The following is a 13,555-nucleotide window of genomic DNA, read 5'->3' on the forward strand; positions in this document are numbered from 1 at the left end:
TACTGTTCTGAGGAACCACTGAACTTACTGGGAGTCTGGGCTGCATCACCTCTTATTCTACATAGAACACAACTGAATAATGTAACAAGGCATGTAGAAAATGTTGAAACTGTTCATTACAAAACAAGCTATTTGATATGGAATTTTAGGACCCGTTTAGGTATCAAAAAAATATTGAATTTGGCCTCTACTTCTATAGCCCAGAGAAACGCATTGAATAACACATTCATGAATGCCGAAAAATGTATCATAAGAAACAAGGTTTTGAAGCGATTTGTCCCTATATTTAGGAGATAAAAGTTCAGGAAATATTTTATATATACTGCTAAAAAAAAATAAAGGGAACACTTAAACAACACAATGTAACTCCAAGTCAATCACACTTCTGTGAAATCAAACTGTCCACTTAGGAAGCAACACTGATTGACAATACATTTCACATGCTGTTCTGCAAATGGAATAGACAACAGGTGGAAATTATAGGCAATTAGCAAGACACCCCCAATAAAGGAGTGGTTCTGCAGGTGGTGACCACAGACCACTTCTCAGTTCCAATGCTTCCTGGCTGATGTTTTGGTCACTTTTGAATGCTGGCGGTGCTTTCACTCTAGTGGTAGCATGAGACGGAGTCTACAACCCACACAAGTGGCTCAGGTAGTGCAGCTCATCCAGGATGGCACATCAATGCGAGCTGTGGCAAGAAGGTTTGCTGTGTCTGTCAGCGTAGTGTCCAGAGCATGGAGGCGCTACCAGGAGACAGGCCAGTACATCAGGAGACGTGGAGGAGGCTGTAGGAGGGCAACAACCCAGCAGCAGGGCCGCTACCTCCGCCTTTGTGCAAGGAGGAGCAGGAGGAGCACTGCCAGAGCCCTGCAAAATGACCTCCAGCAGGCCACACATGTGCATGTGTCTGCTCAAACGGTCAGAAACAGACTCCATGAGGGTGGTATGAGGGCTCGACGTCCACAGGTGGGGGTTGTGCTTAAAGCCCAACACCGTGCAGGACGTTTGGCATTTGCCAGAGAACACCAAGATTGGCAAATTCGCCACTGGCGCCCTGTGCTCTTCACAGATGAAAGCAGGTTCACACTGAGCACGTGACAGACGTGACAGAGTCTGGAGACGCCGTGGAGAACGTTCTGCTGCCTGCAACATCCTCCAGCATGACCGGTTTGGCGGTGGGTCAGTCATGGTGTGGGGTAGCATTTCTTTGGGGGGCGCACAGCCCTCCATGTGCTTGCCAGAGGTAGCCTGACTGCCATTAGGTACCGAGATGAGATCCTCAGACCCCTTGTGAGACCATATGCTGGTGCGGTTGGCCCTGGGTTCCTCCTAATGCAAGACAATGCTAGACCTCATGTGGCTGGAGTGTGTCAGCAGTTCCTGCAAGAGTGGACTGGCCCGCCCGTTCCCCAGACCTGAATCCAATTGAGCACATCTGGGACATCATGTCTCGCTCCATCCACCAACGCCACGTTGCACCACAGACTGTCCAGGAGTTGGCGGATGCTTTAGTCCAGGCCTGGGAGGAGATCCCTCAGGAGACCATCCGCCACCTCATCAGGAGCATGCCCAGGCGTTGTAGGGAGGTCATACAGGCACGTGGAGGCCACACACACTACTGAGCCTCATTTTGACTTGTTTTAAGGACATTGCATCAAAGTTGGATCAGCCTGTAGTGTGGTTTTCCACTTTAATTTTGACTCCAAATCCAGACCTCCATGGGTTGATAAATTGGATTTCCATTGATTCTTTTTGTGTGCTTTTGCTATCATCACATTCAACTATGTAAAGAAAAAAGTATTTAATAAGATTATTTCATTCACTCAGATCTAGGATGTGTTATTTTAGTGTTCCCTTTATTTTTTTGAGCAGTATATATATATATATAGATATAGATATAGATATATATGTTTATTATACACACAAAATATGTGGACACACTTCAAATTAGTGGATTCGGCTATTTCAGCCACTCCCCTTGCTGACAGGTGTATAAAATTGAACACATAGCTATGCAATCTCCATAGACAAACATTGGAAGTGGAACAGCCTGACTGAAGAGCTCAGTGACTTTCAATGTAGCTCCATCATAGAATGCCACCTTTCCAACAAGTCAGTTCGTCAAATTTCTGCCCTGCTAGAGCTTCCCCGGTCAACTGTAAATGCTGTTATTGTGCAGTGGAAATGTCTAGGAGCAACAATGGCGCAGCCGCAAAGTGGTAGCCCACACAAGCTCACTGAACGGGACTGCCGAGTGCTGAAGCGCGTAAAAAATATCTGTCCTTGGTTGCAACACTCACAACAGAGTTCCAAACTGCCCCTGGAAGCAAAGTCAGCACAATAACTGTTTGTCGGTAGCTTCATGAAATGGGTATTCATGGCCGAGCAGCCATACACAAGCCTAAGATCATCATACGCAATGCCAAACGTCAGTTGGAGTGGTGTAACGCTTGCTGCCATTGGACTCTGGAGCAGTGAAAATGCATTCTGTGGAGTGATGAATGGTTTTTCATGGTTCGAGCTAGGATTCTTAGTTCCAGTGAAGGAAAATCTTGACGCTACAGCATACAATGGCATTCTAGACAATTCTGTGCTTCCAACTTTGTGGCAACAATTTGGGGAAGGTCCTTTCCTGTTTCAGCATGACAATGCCCCTGTGCACAAAGCAAGGTCTATACAGAAAAGGTTTGGAAGAACTTGACAGGCCCGCAGCAATGTTCCAACATCTGTTGGAAAGCCTTCCCAGAAGAGCAGAGGCTGTTATAACAGCAAAGGGGGGACCAATTCAATACTAATGCTCATGATTTTGGAATGAGATGTGTATATATATATATATATATATATATATATATATATATATATATATATATATATATAACTGCTCAAAAGAATAAAGGGAACACTTAAACAACACATCCTAGATCTGAATGAAAGAAATAATCTTACTAAATACTTTTTTCTTTACATAGTTGAATGTGCTGACAACAAAATCACACAAAAATAATCAATGGAAATCCAATTTATCAACCCATGGAGGTCTGGATTTGGAGTCACACTCAAAATTAAAGTGGAAAACCACACTACAGGCTGATCCAACTTTGATGTAATGTCCTTAAAACAAGTCAAAATGAGGCTCAGTAGTGTGTGTGGCCTCCACGTGCCTGTATGACCTCCCCTACAACGCCTGGGCATGCTCCTGATGAGGTGGCGGATGGTCTCCTGAGGGATCTCTTCCCAGACCTGGACTAAAGCATCCGCCAACTCCTGGACAGTCTGTGGTGCAACGTGGCGTTGGTGTATGGAGCGAGACATGATGTCCCAGATGTGCTCAATTGGATTCAGGTCTGGGGAACGGGCGGGCCAGTCCATAGCATCAATGCCTTCCTCTTGCAGGAACTGCTGACACACTCCAGCCACATGAGGTCTAGCATTGTCTTGCATTAGGAGGAACCCAGGGCCAACCGCACCAGCATATGGTCTCACAAGGGGTCTGAGGATCTCATCTCGGTACCTAATGGCAGTCAGGCTACCTCTGGCGAGCACATGGAGGGCTGTGCGCCCCCCAAAGAAATGCCACCCCACACCATGACTGACCCACCGCCAAACCGGTCATGCTGGAGGATGTTGCAGGCAGCAGAACGTTCTCCACGGCGTCTCCAGACTCTGTCACGTCTGTCACATGTGCTCAGTGTGAACCTGCTTTCATATGTGAAGAGCACAGGGCGCCAGTGGCGAATTTGCCAATCTTGGTGTTCTCTGGCAAATGCCAAACGTCCTGCACGGTGTTGGGCTGTAAGCACGACCCCCACCTGTGGACGTCGAGCCCTCATACCACCTTCATGGAGTCTGTTTCTGACCGTTTGAGCAGACACATGCACATTTGTGGCCTGCTGGAGGTCATTTTGCAGGGTTCTGGCAGTGCTCCTCCTGCTCCTCCTTGCACAAAGGCGGAGGTAGCGGTCCTGCTGCTGGATTGTTGCCCTCCTACGGCCTCCTCCACGTCTCCTGATGTACTGGCCTGTCTCCTGGTAGCGCCTCCATGCTCTGGACACTACGCTGACAGACACAGCAAACCTTCTTGCCACAGCTCGCATTGATGTGCCATCCTGGATGAGCTGCACTACCTGAGCCACTTGTGTGGGTTGTAGACTCCGTCTCATGCTACCACTAGAGTTAAAGTACCGCCAGCATTCTAAAGTGATCAAAACATCAGCCAGGAAGCATAGGAACTGAGAAGTGGTCTGTGGTCCCCACCTGCAGAACCACTCCTTTATTGGGGGTGTCTTGCTAATTGCCTGTAATTTCCACCTGTTGTCTATTCCATTTGCACAACAGCATGTGAAATTTATTGTCAATCAGTGTTGCTTCCTAAGTGGACAGTTTGATTTCACAGAAGTGTGATTGACTTGGAGTTACATTGTGTTGTTTAAGTGTTCCCTTTATTTTTTTGAGCAGTGTATATATATATATATATATATATATATATATATATATATATATATATTATTTTACACATACAGTTGAAGTCGGAAGTTTACATACACTTAGGTTGGTGTCATTAAAACTCGTTTTCAACCAGTCCACAAATTTCTTGTTAACAAACTATAGTTTTGGCAAGTCGATTAGGACATCTACTTTGTGCATGACACATCATTTTTCCAACAATTGTTTACAGACAGATTATTTCAATTACAATTCACCGTATCACAATTCCAGTGGGTCAGAAGTTCACATACACTAAGTTGACTGTGCCTTTACACAGCTTGGAAAATTCCAGAAAATGATGTCATGGCTTTAGAAGCTTCTGATAGGCTAATTGACATCATTTGAGTCAATTGGAGGTGTACTTGTGGATGTATTTCAAGGTCTACTTTCAAACTCAGTGCCTCTTTGCTTGACATCATGGGAAAATCAAAAGAAATCAGCCAAGACCTCAGAAAAAAAATTGTAGAACTGCACAATTCTGGTTCATCCTTGGGAGCAATTTCCAAACGCCTGAAGGTACCATGTTCATCTGTACAAACAATAGTATGCAAGTATAAACACCATGGGACAACGCAGCCGTCATACCGGGCCTCTGGTAGTCTTTTTGGGGGTGCCACAGGGTTCAATTATTGGGCCAACTCTTTTCTCTGTGTACATCAATGATGTCGCTCTTCCTGCTGGTGAGTCTCTGATCCACCTCTACGCAGACGACACCATTCTGTATACTTCTGGCCCTTCTTTGGACACTGTGTTAACAACCCTCCAGACGAGCTTCAATGCCATACAACTCCCCTTCCGTGGCCTCCAACTGCTCTTAAATACAAGTAAAACTAAATGCATGCTCTTCAACCGATCGCTGCCTGCACCTGCCCGCCTGTCCAGCATCACTACTCTGGACGGTTCTGACTTAGAATATGTGGACAACTACAAATACCTAGGTGTCTGGTTAGACTGTAAGCTCTCCTTCCAGACTCACATCAAACATCTCCAATCCAAAGTTAAATCTAGAATTTGCTTCCTATTTCGCAACAAAGCATCCTTCACTCATGCTGCCAAACATACCCTCGTAAAACAGACAATCCTACCAATCCTCAACTTCGGCGATGTCATTTACAAAATAGCCTCCAATACCCTACTCAATAAACTGGATGCAGTCTATCACAGTGCCGTCCGTTTTGTCACCAAAGCCCCATATACTACCCACCACTGCGACCTGTATGCTCTCATTGGCTGGCCCTCGCTTCATACTCGTCGCCAAACCCACTGGCTCCAGGTCATCTACAAGACCCTGCTAGGTAAAGTCCCCCCTTATCTCCGCTCACTGGTCACCATAGCAGCACCCACCTGTAGCACGCGCTCCAGCAGGTGTATCTCTCTGGTCACCCCCAAAGCCAATTCCTCCTTTGGCCGTCTCTCCTTCCAGTTCTCTGTTGCCAATGACTGGAACGAACTACAAAAATCTCTGAAACTGGAAACACTTATCTCCCTCACTAGCTTTAAGCACCAGCTGTCAGAGCTTCTCACAGATCACTGCACCTGTACATAGCCCATCTATAATTTAGCACATATTCTTCCCCTACTGTATTTATTTAGCTCCTTTTCACCCCATTATTTTCTATTTCTACTTTGCACTTTCTTCCACTGCAAATCTACCATTCCAGTGTTTTACTTGCTATATTGTATTTACTTTGCCACCATGGCCTTTTTTGCCTTTACCTCCCTTATCTCACTTCATTTGCTCACAATGTATATAGAGTTATTTTCTACTGTATTATTGACTGTATGTTTGTTTTACTCCATGTGTAACTCTGTTGTTGTATGCGTCGAACTGCTTTGCTTTATCTTGGCCAGGTCGCAATTGTAAATGAGAACTTGTTCTCAACTTGCCTACCTGGTTAAATAAAGGTGAAATAAAAAATAAAATAAATAAATACCGCTCAGGAAGGAGACGTGTTCTCTCTACTAGAGATGAGCGTACTTTGGTGCGAAAAGTGCAAATCAATCCTAGAACAACAGCAAAGGACCTTGTGAAGATGCTGGAGGAAACAGGTACAAAAGTATCTATATCCACAGTAAAACGAGTCCTATATCAACATAACCTGAAAGGCCACTCAGCAAGGAAGAAGTCACTGCTCCAAACCCGCCAGCAAAAAAAAAACCAGACTACGGTTTGCAACTGCACATGGGGACAAAGTTCATACTTTTTGGCCATAATGACCATCGTTATGTTTAGAGGAAAGAGTGGGACGCTTGCAAGCCGAAGAACACCATCCAAAACCGTGAAGCACAGGGGTGGCAGCATCATGTTGTGGGGGTGCTTTGCTGCAGGAGGGACTGGTGCACTTCACAAAATAGATGGCATTATGAGGCAGGAAAATTATGTGGATATATTGAAGCAACATCTCAAGACATCAGTCAGGAAGTTAAAGCTTGGTTGCAATTGGTCTTCCAAATGGACAATGACCCCAAGCATACTTCCAAAGTTGTGGCAAAATGGCTTAAGGACAACAAAGTCAAGGTATCGGAGTGGCCATCACAAAGCCCTGACCTCAATCCCATAGAACATTTGTGGGCAGAACTGAAAAAGTGTTTGCGAACAAGGAGGCCTACAAACCTGACCCAGTTACACCAGCTCTGTCAGGAGGAATGGGCCAAAATTCACCCAACTTATTGTGGGAAGCTTGTGGAAGGCTACCTGAAACGTTTGACCCAAGTTAAACAATTTAAGGCAATGCTACCAAATACTAATTGAGTGCATGTAAACTTCTGACCCACTGGGAATGTGATGAAAGAAATATAAGCTAAAATCATTCTCTCTACTATTATTTCACATTCTTAAAACAAATCGGCTATCCTAACTGATCTAAGACAGGTCATTTTTACTAGGATTAAACATCATGAATTGTGAAAAACTGATGTATTTAGCTAAGGTGTATGTAAACTTTCGACTTCAACTGTATTTAACCCTTTTTAGGGGTTGGCACAAAACTACCTTCAAACGAGTCCCAAGACGCGTGTGGGGGTCGTAGAGCAAAACTGTGAACACCATCATGTTCGTGACAGTCATAATAGTTACTAGGTGAAACTGTTCGGACGCTACAGACATTTTCGTGAGATGCAGAAGTGCGACATCGGCGGATGCGGTGGATTAAAGTGACAGATTTTGATGGGCATTTTTTTAAATGATGTTACTTAGATTGGGCTTCAGGGCCACACTGCACTTAAGCATAATTTACCAACAAATTTGTGTTTAGTGAGTCCACCAGATCAGCGGCAGTAGGGATGACAAGGAATGTTCTCTAGACAAGTGCATGCATTGGAGCATTTTCCTGTCCTGCTAAGCATAGTGCCTTTGTGTGTCAGGGAAAATGTATAGAATAAAAAGTACATTATTTTCTTTAGGAATGTAGTGAAGTAAAAGTTGTTAAAAATATAAATAGCAAAGTACAGATACCCCAGAAAACTACTTAAGTAGTACTTTAAAGTATTTGTACTTAAGTACTTTACACCACTGCCTAGTACCTTAACCATAATGCAAAATATTTCAGATTTCAAAGCTGATGGTCACCAAAAACATTCTTTAACTTTGTCTCTCCTGCCTCACGTCTCTCCCAGTCAAGATCATCTTTGCTCAAGCCTGTGTATGTGAATGAGGTCATGGGTCTTAAAGAGACAGTGCAAAAGATACAGAGCACACTTTTATAAGTGCAAATGTTGTTGATCAGGGCCCAGTTTCCCAAAATCATCTTAAGGATAAATTCATCGTTAGAACCTTAAGCATTGGTAAATCTCCAAGTTTTTTCCAAAAACCATCCTTATTAACGTTGGTAATCTAACGCCTGCCTCAGACCGCTGGTAATCTAACGCCTGCCTCAGACCGCTGGTAATCTAACGCCTGCCTCAGACCGCTGGTAATCTAACGCCTGCCTCAGACCGCTGGTAATCTAACGCCTGCCTCAGACCGCTGGTAATCTAACGCCTGCCTCAGACCGCTGGTAATCTAACGCCTGCCTCAGACCGCTGGTAATCTAACGCCTGCCTCAGACCGCTGGTAATCTAACGCCTGCCTCAGACCGCTGGTAATCTAACGCCTGCCTCAGACCGCTGGTAATCTAACGCCTGCCTCAGACCGCTGGTAATCTAACGCCTGCCTCACACCGCTGGTAATCTAACGCCTGCCTCAGACCGCTGGTAATCTAACGCCTGCCTCAGACCGCTGGTAATCTAACGCCTGCCTCAGACCGCTGGTAATCTAACACCTGCCTCAGACCGCTGGTAATCTAACGCCTGCCTCAGACCGCTGGTAATCTAACGCATGCCTCAGACCGCTGGTAATCTAACGCATGCCTCAGACCGCTGGTAATCTAACGCATGCCTCAGACCGCTGGTAATCTAACGCATGCCTCAGACCGCTGGTAATCTAACGCATGCCTCAGACCGCTGGTAATCTAACGCCTGCCTCAGACCGCTGGTAATCTAACGCATGCCTCAGACCACTGGTAATCTAACGCATGCCTCAGACCACTGGTAATCTAACGCCTGCCTCAGACCACTGGTAATCTAACGCCTGCCCTCAGACCACTGGTAATCTAACGCCTGCCTCAGACCGCTGGTAATCTAACGCATGCCTCAGACCGCTGGTAATCTAACGCCTGCCTCAGACCGCTGGTAATCTAACGCCTGCCTCAGACCACTGGTAATCTAACGCCTGCCTCAGACCACTCGTAGAACAGTTAAGTGCGTCGGTAGATTATTTTTTGCCCTCCTGTCACTTTATACACACAAACAAAATCTTATCCGCATCTTTGTGACAGCCGACAACTTCAGACTAAAGTTGACTAAAAATACAAAGTTGCCGATGTCGTTGCAATTGATACAAACAAGGGAAGTATAAAAAGGTCCTTCAATTGCAAATCGAGATGAGTGCATTAAAACAAATAGTAGGCTATAGGCCTACTTTAATCATATTGAAATACATTTCATGATCAATCAACTGAGTTCTATTTTGCTACATGTTTTCATTTTTTTATTTTAATTTCACCTTTATTTAACCAGGTAGGCCAGCTGAGAACAAGTTCTCATTTACAACTGCGACCTGGCCAACTGCGACACAAACAACACAGAGTTACACATGGAATAAACAAACGTACAGTCAATAACACAATAGAAAAGTCTATATAAAGTGTGTGGGAATGAAGTAAGATTAGGCTATAGTGGCAAAATAATTAAAATTTAGCAATTAAACACTGGAGTGATAGATGTGCAGAAGATGAATGTGCAAGTAGAGATACTGGGGTGCAAGGCTACTGTAGGCTACTGTCTAATTTGTTTCAATATATTTCATGATCTGTAGTCTAACATGTGCAGGAGCTGATCCGTCATCAGTATTGTGAAATAATTATAATGTTAAGGAAAGATTTGAATGGAGAAAGGTGATTCGAAAGCAGCGCTCCCTTTCTTTCGATCCCATCAGTAATCGACAGATGCTCGAATGAAGCACTTAGCGACCATTCTGTCTGCATGGTGTTAGAGGAATGATGCATCATTAAAACACCCGTAAGCCTTCGTTCCATCGCTATCGGGAAACCAGGCCTAGTACAAGAAAATAAGTCCCAAATGGAAGGGAAACAGATTGTCATCTGTAGCTTCATGAAATTTGCCAAAACAAGTTCAATAACTCAATGCATGCACACACTCCTATTAAATATGCATTCACCTGCATTGTGAATAGGCGCAGGCTACATCTTGATTTACACAATTTATCAATAGAGATTTACCATTACAATAAATCACAACCAATATGTTATGCAGTTACAATGGTATAAAACTAAGTCAAATTGATTCTATGATTGCATAATTGATTCATTAATGCATACATTCTCCCCCAATTATTGTTTATTTTTACTAAAAAGATCTGTCTGGATTAAATGCCACCGTGACTGGCTAATATGCCTTCTTTTGATGCCGTGGAATCATTTTGGTATTGAGTATCGTGATAGTATTGAGTATTGTGATACTAAACCTGGTATCAAAGTCAAAATTCTGGTACTGTGAGAATACAGAGAATGCAACCTGCTGTTTTCAACTCTCTAGAGACAGCAGGAGCGGTAGAGATACTCTCAATGATCGGCTACGAAAAGCCAACTGACATTTACTCCTGAGTTGCTGACCTGTTGCACACTCGACAACCACTGTGATTATTATTATTATTATTATTATTTGACCCCGCTGGTCATCTATGAACATTTGAACATCTTGGCCATGTTCTGCTATAATCTCCACCCGGCACAGCCAAAAGAGGACTGTCCACCCCTCATAGCCTGGTTCCTCTCTAGGTTTCTTCCTAGGTTCAGGCCTTTCTAGGGAGTTTTTCCTAGCCACCGTGCTTCTACACCTGCATTGCTTGCTGTTTGGGGTTTTAGGCTGTGTTTCTGTACAGCACTTTGTAACATCAGCTGATGTAAGAAGGGCTTTATAAATAAATTTGATTGAACCAACAGATTGCTACCTTTTTTGCAATTAAGTCATGTGACTTACAGTTAGTGGCCCAGTGACGTCTGGGTTTGGCCTTGGGTAGGCCGTCATTGTAAATAATAATTTGTTCTTAACTGACTTGCCTAGTTAAATAAAGATTAAATAAAAATGAAAATAGTGCATTCATCTTAACTCTGGGATAAGGTCTAGTTTCCTGAATTTCCGCTTGACTGACATGCCTAAAGTACACTGCCTGTTACTCAGGCCCAGAAGCCAGGATATGCATGTAATTGGTAGCATTGGATAGAAAACCCCTACGTTTCTAAAACTGTTAAAATAATGTCTGCGACTATAACAGAATTGATATGGCAGGCAAAAATCAGAAGAAAAACCAACCAGAATAGGTTTTATATTTTTTGAGGTCCCAGGCTCTTATAATGGAATCCTATTGTTCCTATGTAATTCCGTCTCCCAGATTGCAATTCCTATGGCTTCCACTAGATATCAACAGTTTCTATTCAAGGTATCAGGCTTGTTTTTTGAGAAGAGCACCGGAACAATATCAGTCTTTCGGGGCGTGAGGAAGAGGGTGCGCACTTGCTAATTTTGCTTTCCTATTGAACATACTACTTTCCATATGAAATATTATAGTTTACTTACATTTTAGAGTACCTGAGGATTAAATAAAAACGTTGTTTGACTTGTTTGGATGAAGTTGAGCTTTTTGGACTCCTTTGTCTGCATGTTGAACGAGTGGATTACTGAAATCGATGGCGGCAGCGAAACAGACTTTCTGGGATATAAAGAAGCATTTTATCTAACAAAATGACCATTCATGTTGTAGCTGGGACCCTTGGGATTGCAAACAGAGGAAGATCTTCAAAAGTAAGTGATTTATTTAAATCGCCATTTGTGATTTTATGAAGCCTGTGCTGGTTGAAAGATATGTTGATCTGGGGCGCCGTCCTCAGACAATCGCATGGTATGATTTTGCCGTAAAGCCTATTGTAAATCGGACAGCGCAGTTAGATTAACAAGAATTTAAGCTTTTAAATGATATAAGATACATGTATGTTCATGAATGTTTAATATTACGATTATTTATTTGAATTGCCCGCCCTCCAATTTCACCGGATGTTGTCGGCTGGTGTCCCGCTAGACGCCTATCCCTAAGAAGTTTTTAAGATACCTGGGTGGGACACGCACATATCACAGTAAGTACACATTTTTCTCAAAGTAGCTTGGCAAAGTCAGAGCTAGTAGGAAAAAGTAAAGTGAGTGGTTTACCTCCTCTTGTCTTGGAAATATATCCTGTTGATGTTAGTAGGGCCCTTTCGTGACACAATCTTTGAAATAGTAAACCCTTGAGTCTTTGAACAGTTTGAGATTTCGCTTCACTCAGTTTTTCTGTACTTTGAAATAAATCTAACCATCAAGGATATATCAGTGAAAGGGATTTCTAGAATATGTATATTAGTTAAAAATAGTACGACAAGCTCATTTCTATATCCATTCCCTCTGAAACTTTTGATCGTTGATCATACTTTGGAGAGGATGGTTCTGTACTAAGAGAGATGTGAAAAAAGACCTGGAAGAAGATATATTGGAGAGGAAATGAGATAGCTAAAGAGCCATACTGAAACAGAATGATAAATGAAGTGCATATCCAAAAAGCTCAATTTGATTTCAAGTAAACATTATGTCTGACAGACTCGGATCCTTCAGGAGGGGGAATAGACAGCACTTTGAGCTGCAGCCCCAAAACAATTTGACAAAATAGGTGTGACTCTCGCTCAATGTTAAAAATATTTATTCTAGTCTACTTTTTAGAACATGCCTTTTCGGTCAAGACAACCTAAGCGGAAAAAAAAGCCTTTTTATAATTCTTGCTGCTTGTATCAAAAAACAACAGACCAGGTGTTGCTACTCACTGAAAAGCCAGACCTCATCTCAGCTATTCTCAGTCTTGTCTTTAAAATGCTGTAAAATAGTCATATGTTTGAGAAATTTAAGTAATAGCATTTCTAAGGTATTTGAAAATCGCGCCACTGGATTACACTGGCTGTTGCGTAGGTGGGTCGAATTCGTCCCGCCTAGCCCAGAGAGGTTAACCTCTTACATCTAGACGTTCCGCTAGCGGAACACCTGCTCCAATATCCAATGATAGGCGTGGCGCGAATTACAAATTCCTCAAAAATACAAAAACTTCAATTTTTCAAACATATGACTATTTCACAGCATTTTAAAGACAAGACTCTCCTTTATCTAACCACACTGTCCGATTTCAAAAAGGCTTTACAGCGAAAGCAAAACATTAGATTATGTCAGCAGACTACCCAGCCAGAAATAATCAGACACCCATTTTTCAAGCTAGCATATAATGTCACAAAAACCCAGAAGACAGCTAAATGCAGCACTAACCTTTGATGATCTTCATCAGATGACACACCTAGGACATTATGTTATACAATACATGCATGTTTTGTTCAATCAAGTTCATATTTATATCAAAAAACAGCTTTTTACATTAGCATGTGACGTTCAGAACTAGCATACCCCCCGCAAACTTCCGGGGAATTTACTAACAATTTAC

The 13,555-nt window shown here is 43.0% G+C and overlaps 1 protein-coding gene across 2 annotated transcripts in view; it reads right to left on the minus strand.

Annotated features, from left to right (window-relative positions):
• Positions 1-13,555, minus strand: part of LOC106582420 (SH3 domain-binding protein 4) — a 104,110-nt gene that overhangs the window by 39,583 nt on the left and 50,972 nt on the right. The gene's annotated exons all lie outside the window — the stretch shown is intronic.

The sequence above is a fragment of the Salmo salar genome, chromosome ssa21 (genome assembly GCF_905237065.1).
Source record: "Salmo salar chromosome ssa21, Ssal_v3.1, whole genome shotgun sequence".
Taxonomy (NCBI): domain Eukaryota; kingdom Metazoa; phylum Chordata; class Actinopteri; order Salmoniformes; family Salmonidae; genus Salmo; species Salmo salar.